The 15,196-nt window shown below is 41.9% G+C and overlaps 12 non-coding genes across 12 annotated transcripts; all 12 read right to left on the reverse strand.

Moving 5' to 3' along the window:
* Nucleotides 1-276: 276 nt before the first annotated feature.
* On the reverse strand, nucleotides 277-443 carry LOC134590237 (U1 spliceosomal RNA). The gene has a single exon (XR_010087190.1). It is a non-coding gene; the product is annotated as a U1 spliceosomal RNA (small nuclear RNA).
* Nucleotides 444-901: 458 nt separating this feature from the next.
* Nucleotides 902-1,042, reverse strand: LOC134593317 (U4 spliceosomal RNA). Its single transcript, XR_010089816.1, has one exon. It is a non-coding gene; the product is annotated as a U4 spliceosomal RNA (small nuclear RNA).
* An 898-nt stretch (nucleotides 1,043-1,940) lies between these two features.
* LOC134590587 (U1 spliceosomal RNA) lies at nucleotides 1,941-2,107 on the reverse strand. Its single transcript, XR_010087488.1, has one exon. It is a non-coding gene; the product is annotated as a U1 spliceosomal RNA (small nuclear RNA).
* A 475-nt stretch (nucleotides 2,108-2,582) lies between these two features.
* LOC134591911 (U4 spliceosomal RNA) lies at nucleotides 2,583-2,723 on the reverse strand. The gene has a single exon (XR_010088611.1). It is a non-coding gene; the product is annotated as a U4 spliceosomal RNA (small nuclear RNA).
* An 899-nt stretch (nucleotides 2,724-3,622) lies between these two features.
* On the reverse strand, nucleotides 3,623-3,789 carry LOC134590984 (U1 spliceosomal RNA). Its single transcript, XR_010087829.1, has one exon. It is a non-coding gene; the product is annotated as a U1 spliceosomal RNA (small nuclear RNA).
* A 478-nt stretch (nucleotides 3,790-4,267) lies between these two features.
* Nucleotides 4,268-4,408, reverse strand: LOC134591934 (U4 spliceosomal RNA). The gene has a single exon (XR_010088631.1). It is a non-coding gene; the product is annotated as a U4 spliceosomal RNA (small nuclear RNA).
* An 899-nt stretch (nucleotides 4,409-5,307) lies between these two features.
* LOC134590082 (U1 spliceosomal RNA) lies at nucleotides 5,308-5,474 on the reverse strand. The gene has a single exon (XR_010087059.1). It is a non-coding gene; the product is annotated as a U1 spliceosomal RNA (small nuclear RNA).
* A 484-nt stretch (nucleotides 5,475-5,958) lies between these two features.
* On the reverse strand, nucleotides 5,959-6,099 carry LOC134593562 (U4 spliceosomal RNA). The gene has a single exon (XR_010090026.1). It is a non-coding gene; the product is annotated as a U4 spliceosomal RNA (small nuclear RNA).
* Nucleotides 6,100-11,945: 5,846 nt separating this feature from the next.
* LOC134590934 (U1 spliceosomal RNA) lies at nucleotides 11,946-12,112 on the reverse strand. The gene has a single exon (XR_010087786.1). It is a non-coding gene; the product is annotated as a U1 spliceosomal RNA (small nuclear RNA).
* A 472-nt stretch (nucleotides 12,113-12,584) lies between these two features.
* Nucleotides 12,585-12,725, reverse strand: LOC134591935 (U4 spliceosomal RNA). Its single transcript, XR_010088632.1, has one exon. It is a non-coding gene; the product is annotated as a U4 spliceosomal RNA (small nuclear RNA).
* Nucleotides 12,726-13,624: 899 nt separating this feature from the next.
* LOC134590783 (U1 spliceosomal RNA) lies at nucleotides 13,625-13,791 on the reverse strand. Its single transcript, XR_010087657.1, has one exon. It is a non-coding gene; the product is annotated as a U1 spliceosomal RNA (small nuclear RNA).
* Nucleotides 13,792-14,262: 471 nt separating this feature from the next.
* On the reverse strand, nucleotides 14,263-14,403 carry LOC134593355 (U4 spliceosomal RNA). Its single transcript, XR_010089849.1, has one exon. It is a non-coding gene; the product is annotated as a U4 spliceosomal RNA (small nuclear RNA).
* Between the last annotated feature and the right edge of the window lie 793 nt (nucleotides 14,404-15,196).

Below are 15,196 nucleotides of genomic sequence, written 5' to 3' on the forward strand. Positions count from 1 at the left end.
CTTTATTTCTTCCATTGCATTGAAGCATACAATAAATCAAAAGAAGTCAGGATAAAAAATGTAGAAAAAAAAGCTGAAAAGTTAAAATAAAAAGTGAAATTCTGGCTTAAAACTGGTCTCCAGAAAACATAGATAATAAAAATGATCAAACCTAGGAAATGATTGTCGCTGCCTGCTTGATGTGGAAAGTAAGAGCCAAAGAAGACGGGTGCCGTGGCTGAAATTATCCTTCGTCAGAATTGGTGAAGTTCTCTATTTTTGTCAAATAAGCAAACACAGGGGAAAGCGCGAACGCAGTCCCCCACTACCATAAATTATGCAGTCGAGTTTCCCACATTTGAGGAAATCGCAGAGGTCAACTGGTACAGAGTGCAATGAACCAGCCTCACTCTGGGAGAGCCACCTTAGGGATCATGGCTATTGCTCCCCTGCCAGGTAAGTATGACATGACGGGTACATTCAAAGGCACGCCCGCTGGGAAGCCTTTCCTTTAGGCTGTGGTGAAATAATAAAGCAAGTTAAAAAAAAAAAAAGCAAATAAATAATCCAAATGATAGAAGGCTACAAAAGATTACCAAACCTCGTGGCTGATCGTTGTTTTCCTTAGCTACCAGTAATTTTAGTGCCTTCAGGTGGTTAGGTGTGAATAATTGAGCTGGATTAAGGGTGCGAAGGAGCAATTTGCATAAAGGCAAATGCTAGGCCAATGAGCCGAAGGATGGGAATTCGTAGCATGGAGTGAGAATAGTGTGCTGCCGGAAACAAGTGGATTCAGTGGGAGAGAAAGGTAAAAGGGAAATGCTAAGAAGCCAGCGGAAGGAATGGTGCAACAGAGCTCAGGAAGAAACGGGAGTCACGTAGACATGGGGCGCCATAAACTTTTATTAAACCAATCTTTCAGTCTCCTTAGAGCCTGTCAAAAATTGCCAATGCTGACTGTATTTCAAGTCATCATGGCAGGGTATTGGGTAAAGTTTTCAATTAGCAATAATCACGCCTCGGATTGACCTCATGGGCTACGATACTGCCACTGCGCAAAGCTAACTGTTCAAGTGGGCCAGCTTTTAAGAGCTACCACGTAAGGAAACTTTAAGACAGCGGTGAGAAAAAGTTCATGACCATAAGCCATTGCAAAGGATTATGGGAGGCAATATTCTAATTAGGCCCGCTTCCTCCAACAGGGAAGCTTAAACCCCAACAAATTCCTCGGTCTTCTTATATGGCATCTTGGAATGGTTCCAAACCTATAACAGAGAGTGAGGGCAACCATATCTTGCAGCAAACCTTGTACAATTTTTTTTCTCTCTTTGGAAACAGTTTTGCCAAGATTCTACTACAGCAGCCATTAGGCAGAGTACACAATCGCTGGTCTACGTTCGTCCCCAAAGTCACACATTTCATGACTCCATCGATAGGAATGACCCTTGCCTAGCACCTGTCTTCTCTTCATCCACACTCAACAGGGCTGAAAGAACATTTGTGGTGGCTATTTCAAAATTCCATGGTGTTCATTAGTAAGTGCTAGCGACCACCTAGCTATTCCTAAGGTTTGGTCTGATTGTCTCAAGCGGCAATTCACTGCCTTGATCCAGAAAATCTTTTTTTCCCAGAAATTCAATCAAACGTTACGTTCTGTTGGAAGACGTAATATAGGTCTCCAATTCTTTATTTCTTCCATTGCATTGAAGCATACAATAAATCAAAAGAAGTCAGGATAAAAAAATGATGAAAAAAAAGCTGAAAAGTTAAAATAAAAAGTGAAATTCTGGCTTAAAACTGGTCTCCAGAAAACATAGATAATAAAAATGATCAAGCCTAGGAAATGATTGTCGCTGCCTGCTTGATGCGGAAAGTAAGAGCCAAAGAAGACGGGTGCCGTGGTTGAAATTATCCTTCGTCAGAATTGGTGAAGTTCTCTATTTTTGTCAAACAAGCAAACACAGGGGAAAGCGCGAACGCAGTCCCCCACTACCATAAATTATGCAGTCGAGTTTCCCACATTTGAGGAAATCGCAGAGGTTAACTGGTACGGAGTGCAATGAACCAGCCTCACTCTGGGAGAGCCACCATAGGGATCATGGCTATTGCTCCCCTGCCAGGTAAGTATGACATGACGGGTACATTCAAAGTCACGCCCGCTGGGAAGCCTTTCCTTTAGGCTGTGGTGAAATAATAAAGCAAGTTAAAAAAAAAAAAAAAAAAAGCAAATAAATAATCCAAATGATAGAAGGCTACAAAAGATTACCAAACCTCGTGGCTGATCGTTGTTTTCCTTAGCTACCAGTAATTTTAGTGCCTTCAGGTGGTTAGGTGTGAATAATTGAGCTGGATTCAGGGTGCGAAGGTGCAATTTGCATAAAGGCAAATGCTAGGCCAATGAGCCGAAGGATGGGAATTCGTAGCATGGAGTGAGAATAGTGTGCTGCCGGAAACAAGTGGATTCAGTGGGAGAGAAAGGTAAAAGGGAAATGCTAAGAAGCCAGCGGAAGGAATGGTGCAACAGAGCTCAGGAAGAAACGGGTGTCACGTAAGACACGCCCTGACATGGGGCGCCATAAACTTTTATTAAACCAATCTTTCAGTCTCCTTAGAGCCTGTCAAAAATTGCCAATGCTGACTTTATTTCAAGTCATCATGGCGGGGTATTGGGTAAAGTTTTCAATTAGCAATAATCACGCCTCGGATTGACCTCATGGGCTACGATACTGCCATTGCGCAAAGCTACCTGTTCAAGTGGGCCAGCTTTTAAGAGCTACCACGTAAGGACACTTTAAGACAGCGGTGAGAAAAAGTTCATGACCATAAGCCATTGCAAAGGATTATGGGAGGCAATATTCTAATTAGGCCCGCTTCCTCCTACAGGGAAGCTTAAACCCCAACAAATTCCTTGGTCTTCTTATATGGCATCTTGGAATGGTTCCAAACCTATAACAGAGAGTGAGGGCAACCATATCTTGCAGCAAACCTTGTACAATTTTTTTTCTCTCTTTGGAAACAGTTTTGCCAAGATTCTACTACAGCAGCCATTAGGCAGAGTACACAATCCGCTGGTCTACGTTCGTCCCCAAAGTCACACATTTCATGACTCCATCGATAGGAATGACCCTTGCCTAGCACCTGTCTTCTCTTCATCCACACTCAACAGGGCTGAAAGAACATTTGTGGTGGCTTTTTCAAAATTCCATGGTGTTCATTAGTAAGTGCTAGCGACCACCCAGCTATTCCTAAGGTTTGGTCTGATTGTCTCAAGCGGCAATTCACTGCCTTGATCCAGAAAATCTTTTTTTCCCAGAAATTCAATCAAACGTTACGTTCTGTTGGAAGACGTAATATAGTTCTCCAATTCTTTATTTCTTCCATTGCATTGAAGCATACAATAAATCAAAAGAAGTCAGGATAAAAAAATAATGAAAAAAAAGCTGAAAAGTTAAAATAAAAAGTGAAATTCTGGCTTAAAACTGGTCTCCAGAAAACATAGATAATAAAAATGATCAAGCCTAGGAAATGATTGTCGCTGCCTGCTTGATGCGGAAAGTAAGAGCCAAAGAAGACGGGTGCCATGGTTGAAATTATCCTTCGTCAGAATTGGTGAAGTTCTCTATTTTTGTCAAACAAGCAAACACAGGGGAAAGCGCGAACGCAGTCCCCCACTACCATAAATTATGCAGTCGAGATTCCCACATTTGAGGAAATCGCAGAGATCAACTGGTACGGAGTGCAATGAACCAGCCTCACTCTGGGAGAGCCACCTTAGGGATCATGGCTATTGCTCCCCTGCCAGGTAAGTATGACATGACGGGTACATTCAAAGGCACGCCCGCTGGGAAGCCTTTCCTCTAGGCTGTGGTGAAATAATAAAGCAAGTTAAAAAAAAAAAAAAAAGAAGAGCAAATAAATAATCCAAATGATAGAAGGCTACAAAAGATTACCAAACCTCGTGGCTGATCGTTGTTTTCCTTAGCTACCAGTAATTTTAGTGCCTTCAGGTGGTTAGGTGTGAATAATTGAGCTGGATTCAGGGTGCGAAGGAGCAATTTGCATAAAGGCAAATGCTAGGCCAATGAGCCGAAGGATGGGAATTCGTAGCATGTAGTGAGAATAGTGTGCTGCCGGAAACAAGTGGATTCAGTGGGAGAGAAAGGTAAAAGGGAAATGCAAGGAAGCCAGCGGAAGGAATGGTGCAACAGAGCTCAGGAAGAAACGGGAGTCACGTAAGACACGCGCTAGACATGGGGCGCCATAAACTTTTTTTAAACCAATCTTTCAGTCTCCTTAGAGCCTGTCAAAAATTGCCAATGCTGACTGTATTTCAAGTCATCATGGCGGGGTATTGGGTAAAGTTTTCAATTAGCAATAATCACGCCTCGGATTGACCTCATGGGCTACGATACTGCCACTGCGCAAAGATAACTGTTCAAGTGGGCCAGCTTTTAAGAGCTACCACGTAAGGACACTTTAAGACAGCGGTGAGAAAAAGTTCATGACCATAAGCCATTGCAAAGGATTGTGGGAGGCAATATTCTAATTAGGCCCGCTTCCTCCTACAGGGAAGCTTAAACCCCAACAAATTCCTCGGTCTTCTTATATGGCATCTTGGAATGGTTCCAAACCTATAACAGAGAGTGAGGGCAACCATATCTTGCAGCAAACCTTGTACAATTTTTTTTCTCTCTTTGGAAACGGTTTTGCCAAGATTCTACTACAGCAGCCATTAGGCAGAGTACACAATCCGCTGGTCTACGTTCGTCCCCAAAGTCACACATTTCATGACTCCATCGATAGGAATGACCCTTGCCTAGCACCTGTCTTCTCTTCATCCACACTCAACAGGGCTGAAAGAACATTTGTGGTGGCTTTTTCAAAATTCCATGGTGTTCATTAGTAAGTGCTAGCGACCACCCAGCTATTCCTAAGGTTTGGTCTGATTGTCTCAAGCGGCAATTCACTGCCTTGATCCAGAAATTTTTTTTTTCCCAGAAATTCAATCAAACGTTACGTTCTGTTGGAAGACGTAATATAGGTCTCCAATTCTTTATTTCTTCCATTGCATTGAAGCATACAATAAATCAAAAGAAGTCAGGATAAAAAAATGATGAAAAAAAAGCTGAAAAGTTAAAATAAAAAGTGAAATTCTGGCTTAAAACTGGTCTCCAGAAAACATAGATAATAAAAATGATCCAGCCTAGGAAATGATTGTCGCTGCCTGCTTGATGCGGAAAGTAAGAGCCAAAGAAGACGGGTGCCGTGGCTGAAATTATCCTTCGTCAGAATTGGTGAAGTTCTCTATTTTTGTCAAACAAGCAAACACAGGGGAAAGCGCGAACGCAGTCCCCCACTACCATAAATTATGCAGTCGAGTTTCCCACATTTGAGGAAATCGCAGAGGTCAACTGGTACGGAGTGCAATGAACCAGCCTCACTCTGGGAGAGCCACCTTAGGGATCATGGCTATTGCTCCCCTGCCAGGTAAGTATGACATGACGGGTACATTCAAAGGCACGCCCGCTGGGAAGCCTTTCCTTTAGGCTGTGGTGAAATAATAAAGCAAGTTAAAAAAAAAAAAAAAAAAAAAAAAAAAGCAAATAAATAATCCAAATGATAGAAGGCTACAAAAGATTACCAAACCTCGTGGCTGATCGTTGTTTTCCTTAGCTACCAGTAATTTTAGTGCCTTCAGGTGGTTAGGTGTGAATAATTGAGCTGGATTCAGGGTGCGAAGGAGCAATTTGCATAAAGGCAAATGCTAGGCCAATGAGCCGAAGGATGGGAATTCGTAGCATGTAGTGAGAATAGTGTGCTGCCGGAAACAAGTGAATTCAGTGGGAGAGAAAGGTAAAAGGGAAATGCTAAGAAGCCAGCAGAAGGAATGGTGCAACAGAGCTCAGGAAGAAACGGGAGTCACGTAAGACACGCCCTAGACATGGGGCGCCATAAACTTTTATTAAACCAATCTTTCAGTCTCCTTAGAGCCTGTCAAAAATTGCCAATGCTGACTGTATTTCAAGTCATCATGGCAGGGTATTGGGTAAAGTTTTCAATTAGCAATAATCACGCCTCGGATTGACCTCATGGGCTACGATACTGCCACTGCGCAATGCTAACTGTTCAAGTGGGCCAGCTTTTAAGAGCTACCACGTAAGGAAACTTTAAGACAGCGGTGAGAAAAAGTTCATGACCATAAGCCATTGCAAAGGATTATGGGAGGCAATATTCTAATTAGGCCCGCTTCCTCCAACAGGGAAGCTTAAACCCCAACAAATTCCTCGGTCTTCTTATATGGCATCTTGGAATGGTTCCAAACCTATAACAGAGAGTGAGGGCAACCATATCTTGCAGCAAACCTTGTACAATTTTTTTTCTCTCTTTGGAAACAGTTTTGCCAAGATTCTACTACAGCAGCCATTAGGCAGAGTACACAATTGCTGGTCTACGTTCGTCCCCAAAGTCACACATTTCATGACTCCATCGATAGGAATGACCCTTGCCTAGCACCTGTCTTCTCTTCATCCACACTCAACAGGGCTGAAAGAACATTTGTGGTGGCTATTTCAAAATTCCATGGTGTTCATTAGTAAGTGCTAGCGACCACCTAGCTATTCCTAAGGTTTGGTCTGATTGTCTCAAGCGGCAATTCACTGCCTTGATCCAGAAAATCTTTTTTTCCCAGAAATTCAATCAAACGTTACGTTCTGTTGGAAGACGTAATAGAAACAACATAGAAACATAGAAACATAGAAACATAGAATGTGACGGCAGATAAGAACCATTCGGCCCATCTAGTCTGCCCAGTTTTCTAAATACTTTCATTAGTCCCTGGCCTTATCTTATAGTTAGGATAGCCTTATGCCTATCCCACGCATGCTTAAACTCCTTTACTGTGTTAACCTCTACCACTTCAGCTGGAAGGCTATTCCATGCATCCACTACCCTCTCAGTAAAGTAATACTTCCTGATATTATTTTTAAACCTTTGTCCCTCTAATTTAAGACTATGTCCTCTTGTTGTGGTAGTTTTTCTTCTTTTAAATATAGTCTCCTCCTTTACTGTGTTGATTCCCTTTATGTATTTAAATGTTTCTATCATATCCCCCCTGTCTCGTCTTTCCTCCAAGCTATACATGTTAAGATCCTTTAACCTTTCCTGGTAAGTTTTATCCTGCAATCCATGAACCAGTTTAGTAGCCCTTCTTTGAACTCTCTCTAAGGTATCAATATCCTTCTGAAGATAGGGTCTCCAGTACTGTGTACAGTACTCCAAGTGAGGTCTCACCAGTGTTCTGTACAATGGCATGAGCACTTCCCTCTTTCTACTGCTAATACCTCTCCCTATACAACCAAGCATTCCTGCTGCTCTATTACATTGTCTGCCTACCTTTAAGTCATCAGAAATAATCACCCCTAAATCCCTTTCCTCAGATGTTGAGGTTAGGACTCTATCAAATATTTTGTACTCTACCCTTGGGTTTTTACGTCCAAGATGCATTATCTTGCACTTATCCACATTAAATGTCAGTTGCCACAACTCTGACCATTTTTCTAGTTTACCTAAATCATTTTCCATTTGGCTTATCCCTCCTGGAACATCAACCCTGTTACATATCTTAGTATCATCCGCAAAAAGACACACCTTACCATCAAGACCTTCTGCAATATCACTAATAAAAATATTAAAGAGAATGGGTCCAAGTACAGATCCCTGAGGTACCCCACTGGTGACAAGCCCAAGCTTCGAATATACTCCATTGACTACAACCCTCTGTTGCCTGTCACTCAGCCACTGCCTTACCCATTCAACAATATTCGAATCCAAACTCAAAGATTGTAGTTTATTGATAAGCCTTCTATGTGCAACAGTGTCAAAAGCCTTACTGAAATCTAGGTAAGCAATGTCTACTGCACCACCCTGATCTATAATTTTAGTTACCCAATCAAAAAAATCAATAAGATTAGTTTGGCATGATCTCCCTGAAGTAAACCCATGTTGTCTCTTGTCTTGAAATCCATGTGTTTTTAGATGTTCAACAATCCTATCCTTTAACATGGTCTCCATCACTTTCCCCACTACTGAAGTAAGGCTTACTGGCCTATAGTTGCCCGACTCCTCCCTATTACCTTTCTTGTGAATGGGCACAACATTCGCTAACTTCCAATCTTCTGGGACTACTCCTGTTATCAATGATTGGTTAAATAAATCTGTTAATGGTTTTGCTAGTACACCACTAAGCTCTTTTAATAGCTTTGGGTGTATTCCATCAGGTCCCATTGACTTATTTGTCTTTACTTTTGACAGTTGAAATAGAACCTCTTCCTCTGTAAACTCACGTGTAATAAATGACTCATTTATCCTTTTTCTTAACTGAGGTCCCTTTCCTTCATTTTCATCTGTAAATACCGAACAAAAATATTCATTGAGGCAGTCAGCTAGACCTTTATCCTCATCTACATACCTTCCTTCTTTTGTTTTTAATCTAACTAATCCTTGTTTTACTTTTCTTTTCTCATTTATGTATCTAAAAAAAGTTTTGTCCCCCTTTTTTACTGACTGTGCTATTTTCTCTTCTGTGTGGGATTTGGAAGCTCTTATAACTTGCTTAGCCTCTTTCTGCCTAATCTTATAGGTCATTCTGTCTTCCTCACTCTGGGTTTTTTTATAATTACTAAATGCTAACTTTTTGTTTTTTACTATTTTGGCCACATCTGCGGAGTACCACAGTGGTTTCTTGAATTTTTTGCTTTTACTGACAAGCCTAATGCAATTTTCTGTTGCCTTCAGTAGTGCAACTTTTAAATAATCCCATTTCTTTTGGACTCCATATAAATTGCTCCAGTCTGATAATGACTCCTTTACACATATTCTAATTTTAGAAAAGTCTGTTTTTCTAAAGTCTAAAACTTTTGTTTTTGTGTGGTGTGACTCAGTCACTGTTCTTATATTAAACCACACTGACTGATGATCACTGGATCCTAAACTTTCACCTACAGTAATATCTGATACCAAATCTCCATTTGTTAACACTAAATCTAGTATGGCCTCTTTACGAGTTGGCTCCTCAACAACTTGTTTTAGAGACAATCCCAGTAGGGAGTTTAGAATATGTGTGCTCCTGGCACAAGTAGCTATTTTTGTTTTCCAATTCACATCAGGAAGATTAAAGTCACCCATGATGATAACTTCCCCCTTCATTGTCATTTTAGCTATTTCTTCAACTAGTAGATTATCTAACTCTTCAATTTGTCCTGGGGGCCTATAAATCACACCTACACGAGTTACTGTGTGATTACCAAATTCTAACGTAACCCAAACGGACTCTATGTTCGCCTCACTAACCTTTATTAGGCTAGATTTTATGCTATCCTTTACATACAGGGCCACCCCTCCCCCTTTCTTGCCTTCCCTGTCTTTTCTATATAAAGAGTACCCTGGTATTGCTATGTCCCAGTCATTTTTCTCATTATACCATGTCTCGGTAACAGCGACTAAATCTACACTATCAGTTGCCATTATTGCCACAAGTTCATGGATCTTATTCCCTAAACTGCGAGCATTTGTAGACATGACTCTAAGCTTATCATTTTTTAACACACTTGCTACAGGCACCTTCTGTCCTTGTTTTGGGGGACAATTGGATTGATGTTTTATCACCCTTTTGCCCCCCCCTCCTAGTTTAAAAACATCCTAGCAAAACCTTTGAACTGCTCACTGAGAACATTTGTTCCCTTTTGAGAAAGATGCAAACCATCTTTTTTGTACAGTTTATTTCCATTCCAAACAGAGCTACCATGAGCAATAAAGCCAAATCCTTGCTCCCGACACCATTCACCAAGCCACAAGTTAAAGTCCCTAATACGCATCCGCCTGTCGTTCTGAGTGTTATGCACAGGCAGAACTTCAGAGAATGACAGTGTGGAAGCAACCTGCCGTATATCATTGGCAAAAACACTAAAAACTTCCTTAACCTCTGAAACCTCATTGCAAGCCAAGTCATTTGTCCCTAAATGGACAAGTACATCCAATTCCCCTTCCTGCTTTGCTTGCTTAACAATATTACAGATACGTCTCCTGTCTCTGTGAGCAGTAGCTCCGGGAAGACACCTCACAAGACCACCATTGTCCATCTCCACACCTCTTATGATGGAATCCCCCAACAACAACTGCTTTCTATTAGGCCTCACCATAGTCTTCAAGCCTCTCTGCACAACACCACTAGCCTCAGTGCCTCTCTGCACAACACCACTAGCCTCAGTGCCTCTCTGCACAACACCACTAGCCTCAGTGCCTCTCTGCACAACACCACTAGCCTCAGTGCCTCTCTGCACAACACCACTAGCCTCAGTGCCTCTCTGCACAACACCACTAGCCTCAGTGCCTCTCTGCACAACACCACTAGCCTCAGTTCCTCTCTGCACAACACCACTAGCCTCAGTGCCTCTCTGCACAACACCACTAGCCTCAGTTCCTCTCTGCACAACACCACTAGCCTCAGTGCCTCTCTGCACAACACCACTAGCCTCAGTGCCTCTCTGCACAACACCACTAGCCTCAGTGCCTCTCTGCACAACACCACTAGCCTCAGTGCCTCTCTGCACAACACCACTAGCCTCAGTGCCTCTCTGCACAACACCACTAGCCTCAGTGCCTCTCTGCACAACACCACTAGCCTCAGTGCCTCTCTGCACAACACCACTAGCCTCAGTGCCTCTCTGCACAACACCACTAGCCTCAGTGCCTCTCTGCACAACACCACTAGCCTCAGTGCCTATCTCCAGGACACCACTAGCCTCAGTGCCTCTCTGCACAACACCACTAGCCTCAGTGCCTATCTCCAGGACACCACTACACTCTGAAAGTGCAGAAAATGAATTATGTAGAACAACAGATTGTGCAATATGCCTTTTATCCACAACTCCAAGTCTACCAGATCCTACAGTAATCCATCTACCATTCCTAGTATGTCTCTGCGGCAATGGCTTTGCAGCAGTTCCAGCCTGAATTTGTTTACCAGATAATTTACAAATCTCAGACTTCAAAAATACAATCTCCTGCCGCAAGATAGAGAACTGTCTACAGATTAGACAACAACCAAACCTCCAAAAAGTGGAACGTGAAACAAATGCAAAGCAACTATTACACTGAACTAAGTCTGCCATTCCAATGAGGCGAATAATTTAAATCAAACAAATTTTACCTTTTTTTTTTTATTTATCCTCCTGGATACCTCAGATTACCTCCAGTTTATCTCCAGAATATCTCCAACCACACACACACTTAGAAGCAACACTTAGATGAAGCAACCAAGCTCTATTAGCCAATCTAATGACAACTACCCTTATATACTCCTAAAATCACCTCCCACTAGGAATGTTTAACACCTGGGTAGGCCTCTGCTTATTAGCAAACAATAGCTAATTTAAATAGCAATCAATAGCAAGTAGCTACCTAATCCAATCAAATGCCTTATAATTACCAACAGGAAATCAAACCTTGTGCAGTCAGTAACCTTTTCCTACAGATGAATCTTACCTGTAACAGTAAAAAAGAACTCTTAGCACAACTCTTAGACAGTTGAAGCTTCTGTAAAACTCTCCAGAATATCTCCAACCACACACACACTTAGAAGCAACACTTAGATGAAGCAACCAAGCTCTATTGGTAATATAGGTCTCCAATTCTTTATTTCTTCCATTGCATTGAAGCATACAATAAATCAAAAGAAGTCAGGATAAAAAAATGATGAAAAAAAAGCTGAAAAGTTAAAATAAAAAGTGAAATTCTGGCTTAAAACTGGTCTCCAGAAAACATAGATAATAAAAATGATCAAGCCTAGGAAATGATTGTCGCTGCCTGCTTGATGTGGAAAGTAAGAGCCAAATAAGACGGGTGCCGTGGCTGAAATTATCCTTCGTCAGAATTGGTGAAGTTCTCTATTTTTGTCAAACAAGCAAACACAGGGGAAAGCGCGAACGCAGTCCCCCACTACCATAAATTATGCAGTTGAGTTTCCCACATTTGAGGAAATCGCAGAGGTCAACTGGTACGGAGTGCAATGAACCAGCCTCACTCTGGGAGAGCCACCTTAGGGATCATGGCTATTGCTCCCCTGCCAGGTAAGTATGACATGACGGGTACATTCAAAGGCACGCCCGCTGGGAAGCCTTTCCTTTAGGCTGTGGTGAAATAATAAAGCAAGTTAAAAAAAAAAAAAAAGCAAATAAATAATCCAAATGATAGAAGGCTACAAAAGATTACCAAACCTCGTGGCTGATCGTTGTTTTCCTTAGCTACCAGTAATTTTAGTGCCTTCAGGTGGTTAGGTGTGAATAATTGAGCTGGATTCAGGGTGCGAAGGAGCAATTTGCATAAAGGCAAATGCTAGGCCAATGAGCCGAAGGATGGGAATTCGTAGCATGGAGTGAGAATAGTGTGCTGCCGGAAACAAGTGAATTCAGTGGGAGAGAAAGGTAAAAGGGAAATGCTAAGAAGCCAGCGGAAGGAATGGTGCAACAGAGCTCAGGAAGAAACGGGAGTCACGTAAGACACGCCCTAGACATGGGGCGCCATAAACTTTTATTAAACCAATCTTTCAGTCTCCTTAGAGCCTGTCAAAAATTGCCAATGCTGACTGTATTTCAAGTCATCATGGCGGGGTATTGGGTAAAGTTTTCAATTAGCAATAATCACGCCTCGGATTGACCTCATGGGCTACGATACTGCCACTGCGCAAAGATAACTGTTCAAGTGGGCCAGCTTTTAAGAGCTACCACGTAAGGAAACTTTAAGACAGCGGTGAGAAAAAGTTCATGACCATAAGCCATTGCAAAGGATTGTGGGAGGCAATATTCTAATTAGGCCCGCTTCCTCCTACAGGGAAGCTTAAACCCCAACAAATTCCTCGGTCTTCTTATATGGCATCTTGGAATGGTTCCAAACCTATAACAGAGAGTGAGGGCAACCATATCTTGCAGCAAACCTTGTACAATTTTTTTTCTCTCTTTGGAAACGGTTTTGCCAAGATTCTACTACAGCAGCCATTAGGCAGAGTACACAATCCGCTGGTCTACGTTCGTCCCCAAAGTCACACATTTCATGACTCCATCGATAGGAATGACCCTTGCCTAGCACCTGTCTTCTCTTCATCCACACTCAACAGGGCTGAAAGAACATTTGTGGTGGCTTTTTCAAAATTCCATGGTGTTCATTAGTAAGTGCTAGCGACCACCCAGCTATTCCTAAGGTTTGGTCTGATTGTCTCAAGCGGCAATTCACTGCCTTGATCCAGAAAATTTTTTTTTCCCAGAAATTCAATCAAACGTTACGTTCTGTTGGAAGACGTAATATAGGTCTCCAATTCTTTATTTCTTCCATTGCATTGAAGCATACAATAAATCAAAAGAAGTCAGGATAAAAAAATGATGAAAAAAAAGCTGAAAAGTTAAAATAAAAAGTGAAATTCTGGCTTAAAACTGGTCTCCAGAAAACATAGATAATAAAAATGATCAAGCCTAGGAAATGATTGTCGCTGCCTGCTTGACGTGGAAAGTAAGAGCCAAAGAAGACGGGTGCCGTGGCTGAAATTATCCTTCGTCAGAATTGGTGAAGTTCTCTATTTTTGTCAAACAAGCAAACACAGGGGAAAGCGCGAACGCAGTCCCCCACTACCATAAATTATGCAGTCGAGTTTCCCACATTTGAGGAAATCGCAGAGGTCAACTGGTACAGAGTGCAATGAACCAGCCTGACTCTGGGAGAGCCACCTTAGGGATCATGGCTATTGCTCCCCTGCCAGGTAAGTATGACATGACGGGTACATTCGAAGGCACGCCCGCTGGGAAGCCTTTCCTTTAGGCTGTGGTGAAATAATAAAGCAAGTTAAAAAAAAAAAAAAGCAAATAAATAATCCAAATGATAGAAGGCTACAAAAGATTACCAAACCTCGTGGCTGATCGTTGTTTTCCTTAGCTACCAGTAATTTTAGTGCCTTCAGGTGGTTAGGTGTGAATAATTGAGCTGGATTCAGGGTGCGAAGGAGCAATTTGCATAAAGGCAAATGCTAGGCCAATGAGCCGAAGGATGGGAATTCGTAGCATGGAGTGAGAATAGTGTGCTGCCGGAAACAAGTGAATTCAGTGGGAGAGAAAGGTAAAAGGGAAATGCTAAGAAGCCAGCGGAAGGAATGGTGCAACAGAGCTCAGGAAGAAACAGGAGTCACGTAAGACACGCCCTAGACATGGGGCGCCATAAACTTTTATTAAACCAATCTTTCAGTCTCCTTAGAGCCTGTCAAAAATTGCCAATGCTGACTGTATTTCAAGTCATCATGGCGGGGTATTGGGTAAAGTTTTCAATTAGCAATAATCACGCCTCGGATTGACCTCATGGGCTACGATACTGCCACTGCCCAAAGTTAACTGTTCAAGTGGGCCATCTTTTAAGAGCTACCACGTAAGGACACTTTAAGACAGCGGTGAGAAAAAGTTCATGACCATAAGCCATTGCAAAGGATTGTGGGAGGCAATATTCTAATTAGGCCCGCTTCCTCCTACAGGGAAGCTTAAACCCCAACAAATTCCTCGGTCTTCTTATATGGCATCTTGGAATGGTTCCAAACCTATAACAGAGAGTGAGGGCAACCATATCTTGCAGCAAACCTTGTACAATTTTTTTTCCCCTTTTTTTGGAAACAGTTTTGCCAAGATTCTACTACAGCAGCCATTAGGCAGAGTACACAATCCGCTGGTCTACGTTCGTCCCCAAAGTCACACATTTCATGACTCCATCGATAGGAATGACCCTTGCCTAGCACCTGTCTTCTCTTCATCCACACTCAACAGGGCTGAAAGAACATTTGTGGTGGCTTTTTCAAAATTCCATGGTGTTCATTAGTAAGTGCTAGCGACCACCCAGCTATTCCTAAGGTTTGGTCTGATTGTCTCAAGCGGCAATTCACTGCCTTCATCCAGAAAATCTTTTTTTCCCAGAAATTCAATCAAACGTTACGTTCTGTTGGAAGACGTAATATAGGTCTCCAATTCTTTATTTCTTCCATTGCATTGAAGCATACAATAAATCAAAAGAAGTCAGGATAAAAAAATTATGAAAAAAAAGCTGAAAAGTTAAAATAAAAAGTGAAATTCTGGCTTAAAACTGGTCTCCAGAAAACATAGATAATAAAAATGATCAAGCCTAGGAAATTATTGTC

This window comes from Pelobates fuscus, chromosome 2 (assembly GCF_036172605.1).
Source record: "Pelobates fuscus isolate aPelFus1 chromosome 2, aPelFus1.pri, whole genome shotgun sequence".
Taxonomy (NCBI): Eukaryota; Metazoa; Chordata; class Amphibia; order Anura; family Pelobatidae; genus Pelobates; species Pelobates fuscus.